This window comes from Falco cherrug, chromosome W, assembly GCF_023634085.1.
Source record: "Falco cherrug isolate bFalChe1 chromosome W, bFalChe1.pri, whole genome shotgun sequence".
NCBI classification, from domain to species: domain Eukaryota; kingdom Metazoa; phylum Chordata; class Aves; order Falconiformes; family Falconidae; genus Falco; species Falco cherrug.
This window is the reverse complement of record NC_073719.1, coordinates 14,054,904-14,062,869: the sequence shown is the minus strand read 5'-3', so window position 1 is coordinate 14,062,869 and position 7,966 is coordinate 14,054,904.

Here is a 7,966-nt window from a genome sequence, read left to right as displayed (position 1 = left end):
GCATGGGCTGTGTTTGGAACATTTTGTCACCAGCCGAGTCCAAAATTCAGCGCTTCCCCATCTCAGCCCAGAAAGCAGGTAGAACAAGTTTTGTGGTGCCTTTCAGCTGCCTACCGGCGTAGTGTAAAAACTACCAACAGAATTCCTTTCTGGCACCTTCCCCGGTGGAGTTGTGCATGGGGTGTGTTTGGAACATTTTGTCACCAGCCGAGTCCAAAATTCAGCGCTTCCCCATCTCAGCCCAGAAAGCAGGTAGAACATCTTTTGTGGTGCCTTTCAGCTGCCTACCGGGGTAGTGTAAAAACTACCAAGAGAATTCCTTTCTGGCACCTTCCCCGGTGGAGTTGTGCATGGGGTGTGTTTGGAACATTTTGTCACCAGCCGAGTCCAAAATTCAGCGGTTCCCCATCTCAGCCCAGAAAGCAGGTAGAACAAGTTTTGTGGCGCCTTTCAGCTGCCTACCGGGGCACTGTAAAAACTACCAACAGAACTCCTTTCTGGCACCTTCCCCGGTGGAGTTGTGCATGGGGTGTGTTTGGAACATTTTGTCACCAGCCGAGTCCAAAATTCAGCGGTTCCCCATCTCAGCCCAGAAAGCAGGTAGAACAAGTTTTGTGGCGCCTTTCAGCTGCCTACCGGGGTACTGTAAAAACTACCAAGAGAACTCCTTTCTGGCACCTTCCCCGGTGGAGTTGTGCATGGGGTGTGTTTGGAACATTTTGTCACCAGCCGAGTCCAAAATTCAGCGCTTCCCCATCTCAGCCCAGAAAGCAGGTAGAACAAGTTTTGTGGCGCCTTTCAGCTGCCTACCGGGGCACTGTAAAAACTACCAAGAGAACTCCTTTCTGGCACCTTCCCCGGTGGAGTTGTGCATGGGGTGTGTTTGGAACATTTTGTCACCAGCCGAGTCCAAAATTCAGCGCTTCCCCATCTCAGCCCAGAAAGCAGGTAGAACAAGTTTTGTGGCGCCTTTCAGCTCCCTACCGGGGTACTGTAAAAACTACCAACAGAACTCCTTTCTGGCACCTTCCCCGGTGGAATTGTGCATGGGGTGTGTTTGGAACATTTTGTCACCAGCCGAGTCCAAAATTCAGCGCTTCCCCATCTCAGCCCAGAAAGCAGGTAGAACAAGTTTTGTGGCGCCTTTCAACTGCCTACCGGGGTACTGTAAAAACTACCAAGAGAACTCCTTTCTGGCACCTTCCCCGGTGGAGTTGTGCATATGGTGTGTTTGGACAATTTTGTCACCAGCCGAGTCCAAAATTCAGCGCTTCCCCAGCTCAGCCCAGAAAGCAGGTAGAACAACTTTTGTGGCGCCTTTCAGCTGCCTACCGGGGTACTGTAAAAACTACCAAGAGAATTCCTTTCTGGCACCTTCCCCGGTGGATTTTTGCATGGGGTGTGTTTGGAACATTTTGTCACCAGCCGAGTCCAAAATTCAGCGCTTCCCCATCTCAGCCCAGAAAGCAGGTAGAACAAGTTTTGTGGTGCCTTTCAGCTGCCTACCGGGGCACTGTAAAAACTACCAAGAGAACTCCTTTCTGGCACCTTCCCCGGTGGAGTTGTGCATGGGGTGTGTTTGGAACATTTTGTCACCAGCCGAGTCCAAAATTCAGCGGTTCCCCATCTCAGCCCAGAAAGCAGGTAGAACAACTTTTGTGGCGCCTTTCAGCTGCCTACCGGGGCACTGTAAAAACTACCAAGAGAACTCCTTTCTGGCACCTTCCCCGGTGGAGTTGTGCATGGGGTGTGTTTGGAACATTTTGTCACCAGCCGAGTCCAAAATTCAGCGCTTCCCCATCTCAGCCCAGAAAGCAGGTAGAACAAGTTTTGTGGGTCCTTTCAGCTCCCTACCGGGGTACTGTAAAAACTACCAACAGAACTCCTTTCTGGCACCTTCCCCGGTGGAGTTGTGCATGGGGTGTGTTTGGAACATTTTGTCACCAGCCGAGTCCAAAATTCAGCGCTTCCCCATCTCAGCCCAGAAAGCAGGTAGAACAAGTTTTGTGGTGCCTTTCAGCTGCCTACCGGCGTAGTGTAAAAACTACCAACAGAATTCCTTTCTGGCACCTTCCCCGGTGGAGTTGTGCATGGGGTGTGTTTGGAACATTTTGTCACCAGCCGAGTCCAAAATTCAGCGCTTCCCCATCTCAGCCCAGAAAGCAGGTAGAACAAGTTTTGTGGCGCCTTTCAGCTCCCTACCGGGGTACTGTAAAAACTACCAACAGAACTCCTTTCTGGCACCTTCCCCGGTGGAGTTGTGCATGGGGTGTGTTTGGAACATTTTGTCACCAGCCGAGTCCAAAATTCAGCGCTTCCCCGTCTCAGCCCAGAAAGCAAGTAGAACAAGTTTTGTGGCGCCTTTCAGCTGCCTACCGGGGCACTGTAAAAACTACCAAGAGAACTCCTTTCTGGCACCTTCCCCGGTGGAGTTGTGCATGGCGTGTGTTTGGAACATTTTGTCACCAGCCGAGTCCAAAATTCAGCGCTTCCCCATCTCAGCCCAGAAAGCAGGTAGAACAAGTTTTGTGGCGCCTTTCAGCTGCCTACCGGGGTACTGTAAAAACTACCAAGAGAACTCCTTTCTGGCACCTTCCCCGGTGGAGTTGTGCATGGGGTGTGTTTGGAACATTTTGTCACCAGCCGAGTCCAAAATTCAGCGCTTCCCCATCTCAGCCCAGAAAGCAGGTAGAACAAGTTTTGTGGCGCCTTTCAGCTGCCTACTGGGGCACTGTAAAAACTACCAAGAGAACTCCTTTCTGGCACCTTCCCCGGTGGAGTTGTGCATGGGGTGTGTTTGGAACATTTTGTCACCAGCCGAGTCCAAAATTCAGCGCTTCCCCATCTCAGCCCAGAAAGCAGGTAGAACAAGTTTTGTGGCGCCTTTCAGCTCCCAACCGGGGTACTGTAAAAACTACCAAGAGAACTCCTTTCTGGCACCTTCCCCGGTGGAGTTGTGCATGGGGTGTGTTTGGAACATTTTGTCACCAGCCGAGTCCAAAATTCAGCGCTTCCCCGTCTCAGCCCAGAAAGCAAGTAGAACAAGTTTTGTGGCGCCTTTCAGCTGCCTACCGGGGCACTGTAAAAACTACCAAGAGAACTCCTTTCTGGCACCTTCCCCGGTGGAGTTGTGCATGGGGTGTGTTTGGAACATTTTGTCACCAGCCGAGTCCAAAATTCAGCGCTTCCCCATCTCAGCCCAGAAAGCAGGTAGAACAAGTTTTGTGGCGCCTTTCAGCTGCCTACCGGGGTACTGTAAAAACTACCAAGAGAACTCCTTTCTGGCACCTTCCCTGGTGGAGTTGTGCATGGGGTGTGTTTGGAACATTTTGTCACCAGCCGAGTCCAAAATTCAGCGGTTCCCCGTCTCAGCCCAGAAAGCAGGTAGAACAAGTTTTGTGGCGCCTTTCAACTGCCTACCAGGGTACTGTAAAAACTACCAAGAGAACTCCTTTCTGGCACCTTCCCCGGTGGAGTTGTGCATGGGGTGTGTTTGGAACATTTTGTCACCAGCCGAGTCCAAAATTCAGCGCTTCCCCATCTCAGCCCAGAAAGCAGGTAGAACAACTTTTGTGGCGCCTTTCAGCTCCCTACCAGGGTACTGTAAAAACTACCAACAGAACTCCTTTCTGGCACCTTCCCCGGTGGAGTTGTGCATGGGGTGTGTTTGGAACATTTTGTCACCAGCCGAGTCCAAAATTCAGCGCTTCCCCGTCTCAGCCCAGAAAGCAGGTAGAAAAAGTTTTGTGGCGCCTTTCAGCTGCCTACTGGGGCACTGTAAAAACTACCAAGAGAACTCCTTTCTGGCACCTTCCCCGGTGGAGTTGTGCATGGGGTGTGTTTGGAACATTTTGTCACCAGCCGAGTCCAAAATTCAGCGCTTCCCCATCTCAGCCCAGAAAGCAGGTAGAACATCTTTTGTGGTGCCTTTCAGCTGCCTACCGGGGTAGTGTAAAAACTACCAACAGAACTCCTTTCTGGCACCTTCCCCGGTGGAGTTGTGCATGGGGTGTGTTTGGAACATTTTGTCACCAGCCGAGTCCAAAATTCAGCGCTTCCCCATCTCAGCCCAGTAAGCAGGTAGAACATCTTTTGTGGTGCCTTTCAGCTGCCTACCGGGGTAGTGTAAAAACTACCAAGAGAATTCCTTTCTGGCACCTTCCCCGGTGGAGTTGTGCATGGGGTGTGTTTGGAACATTTTGTCACCAGCCGAGTCCAAAATTCAGCGGTTCCCCATCTCAGCCCAGAAAGCAGGTAGAACAACTTTTGTGGCGCCTTTCAGCTGCCTACCGGGGCACTGTAAAAACTACCAAGAGAACTCCTTTCTGGCACCTTCCCCGGTGGAGTTGTGCATGGGGTGTGTTTGGAACATTTTGTCACCAGCCGAGTCCAAAATTCAGCGCTTCCCCATCTCAGCCCAGAAAGCAGGTAGAACAAGTTTTGTGGCGCCTTTCAGCTGCCTACCGGGGTACTGTAAAAACTACCAAGAGAACTCCTTTCTGGCACCTTCCCCGGTGGAGTTGTGCATGGGGTGTGTTTGGAACATTTTGTCACCAGCCGAGTCCAAAATTCAGCGCTTCCCCATCTCAGCCCAGAAAGCAGGTAGAACAAGTTTTGTGGCGCCTTTCAGCTGCCTACCGGGGTACTGTAAAAACTACCAAGACAACTCCTTTCTGGCACCTTCCCTGGTGGAGTTGTGCATGGGGTGTGTTTGGAACATTTTGTCACCAGCCGAGTCCAAAATTCAGCGGTTCCCCGTCTCAGCCCAGAAAGCAGGTAGAACAAGTTTTGTGGCGCCTTTCAACTGCCTACCGGGGTAGTGTAAAAACTACCAAGAGAATTCCTTTCTGGCACCTTCCCCGGTGGAGTTGTGCATATGGTGTGTTTGGACAATTTTGTCACCAGCCGAGTCCAAAATTCAGCGCTTCCCCAGCTCAGCCCAGAAAGCAGGTAGAACAACTTTTGTGGCGCCTTTCAGCTGCCTACCGGGGTACTGTAAAAACTACCAAGAGAACTCCTTTCTGGCACCTTCCCCGGTGGAGTTGTGCATGGGGTGTGTTTGGAACATTTTGTCACCAGCCGAGTCCAAAATTCAGCGCTTCCCCGTCTCAGCCCAGAAAGCAGGTAGAAAAAGTTTTGTGGTGCCTTTCAGCTGCCTACCGGGGCACTGTAAAAACTACCAAGAGAACTCCTTTCTGGCACCTTCCCCGGTGGAGTTGTGCATGGGGTGTGTTTGGAACATTTTGTCACCAGCCGAGTCCAAAATTCAGCGCTTCCCCATCTCAGCCCAGAAAGCAGGTAGAACAAGTTTTGTGGTGCCTTTCAGCTGCCTACCGGCGTAGTGTAAAAACTACCAAGAGAACTCCCATCTGGCACCTTCCCCGGTGGAGTTGTGCATGGGGTGTGTTTGGAACATTTTGTCACCAGCCGAGTCCAAAATTCAGCGGTTCCCCATCTCAGCCCAGAAAGCAGGTAGAAAAAGTTTTGTGGCGCCTTTCAGCTGCCTACCGGGGCACTGTAAAAACTACCAAGAGAACTCCTTTCTGGCACCTTCCCCGGTGGAGTTGTGCATGGGGTGTGTTTGGAACATTTTGTCACCAGCCGAGTCCAAAATTCAGCGCTCCCCCATCTCAGCCCAGAAAGCAGGTAGAACAAGTTTTGTGGCGCCTTTCAGCTGCCTACCGGGGTACAGTAAAAACTACCAAGAGAACTCCTTTCTGGCACCTTCCCCGGTGGATTTGTGCATGGGGTGTGTTTGGAACATTTTGTCACCAGCCGAGTCCAAAATTCAGCGCTTCCCCATCTCAGCCCAGAAAGCAGGTAGAACAAGTTTTGTGGCGCCTTTCAACTGCCTACCGGGGTAGTGTAAAAACTACCAAGAGAATTCCTTTCTGGCACCTTCCCCGGTGGAGTTGTGCATGGGGTGTGTTTGGAACATTTTGTCACCAGCCGAGTCCAAAATTCAGCGCTTCCCCATCTCAGCCCAGAAAGCAGGTAGAACATCTTTTGTGGTGCCTTTCAGCTGCCTACCGGGGTAGTGTAAAAACTACCAAGAGAATTCCTTTCTGGCACCTTCCCCGGAGGAGTTGTGCATGGGGTGTGTTTGGAACATTTTGTCACCAGCCGAGTCCAAAATTCAGCGCTTCCCCATCTCAGCCCAGAAAGCAGGTAGAACATCTTTTGTGGTGCCTTTCAGCTGCCTACCGGGGCACTGTAAAAACTACCAAGAGAACTCCTTTCTGGCACCTTCCCCGGTGGAGTTGTGCATGGGGTGTGTTTGGAACATTTTGTCACCAGCCGAGTCCAAAATTCAGCGCTTCCCCATCTCAGCCCAGAAAGCAGGTAGAACTAGTTTTGTGGCGCCTTTCAGCTGCCTACCGGGGTACTGTAAAAACTACCAACAGAATTCCTTTCTGGCACCTTCCCCGGTGGAGTTGTGCATGGGGTGTGTTTGGAACATTTTGTCACCAGCCGAGTCCAAAATTCAGCGCTTCCCCATCTCAGCCCAGAAAGCAGGTAGAACATCTTTTGTGGTGCCTTTCAGCTGCCTACCGGGGTAGTGTAAAAACTACCAACAGAACTCCTTTCTGGCACCTTCCCCGGTGGAGTTGTGCATGGGGTGTGTTTGGAACATTTTGTCACCAGCCGAGTCCAAAATTCAGCGCTTCCCCATCTCAGCCCAGAAAGCAGGTAGAACAAGTTTTGTGGCGCCTTTCAGCTGCCTACCGGGGTACTGTAAAAACTACCAAGAGAACTCCTTTCTGGCACCTTCCCCGGTGGAGTTGTGCATGGGGTGTGTTTGGAACATTTTGTCACCAGCCGAGTCCAAAATTCAGCGCTTCCCCATCTCAGCCCAGAAAGCAGGTAGAACATCTTTTGTGGTGCCTTTCAGCTGCCTACCGGGGTACTGTAAAAACTACCAAGAGAACTCCTTTCTGGCACCTTCCCCGGTGGAGTTGTGCATGGGGTGTGTTTGGAACATTTTGCCACCAGCCGAGTCCAAAATTCAGCGGTTCCCCATCTCAGCCCAGAAAGCAGGTAGAACATCTTTTGTGGTGCCTTTCAGCTGCCTACCGGGGTACTGTAAAAACTACCAAGAGAACTCCTTTCTGGCACCTTCCCCGGTGGAGTTGTGCATGGGGTGTGTTTGGAACATTTTGTCACCAGCCGAGTCCAAAATTCAGCGCTTCCCCATCTCAGCCCAGAAAGCAGGTAGAACAACTTTTGTGGCGCCTTTCAGCTGCCTACCGGGGTACTGTAAAAACTACCAACAGAACTTCTTTCTGGCACCTTCCCCGGTGGAGTTGTGCATGGGGTGTGTTTGGAACATTTTGTCACCAGCCGAGTCCAAAATTCAGCGGTTCCCCATCTCAGCCCAGAAAGCAGGTAGAACGAGTTTTGTGGCACCGTTCAGCTGCCTACTGGGGCACTGTAAAAACTACCAAGAGAACTCCTTTCTGGCACCTTCCCCGGTGGAGTTGTGCATGGGGTGTGTTTGGAACATTTTGTCACCTGCCGAGTCCAAATTCAGCGGTTCCCCATCAGCCCAGAAAGCAGGTAGAACAACTTTTGTGGCGCCTTTCAGCTGCCTACCGGGGTACTGTGAAAACTACCAATAGAACTCCTTTCTGGCATCTTCCCCGGTGGAGTTGTGCATGGGGTGTGTTTGGAACATTTTGTCACCAGCCGAGTCCAAAATTCAGCGCTTCGCCAGCTCAGCCCAGAAAGCAGGTAGAACATCTTTTGTGGCGCCTTCCAGCTGCCTACCGGGGTACTGTAAAAACTACCAACAGAATTCTTTTCTGGCACCTTCCCCGGTGGAGTTGTGCATGGGGTGTGTTTGGAACATTTTGTCACCAGCCGAGTCCAAAATTCAGCGCTTCCCCATCTCAGCCCAGAAAGCAGGTAGAACGAGTTTTGTGGCACCGTTCAGCTGCCTACTGGGGCACTGTAAAAACTACCAAGA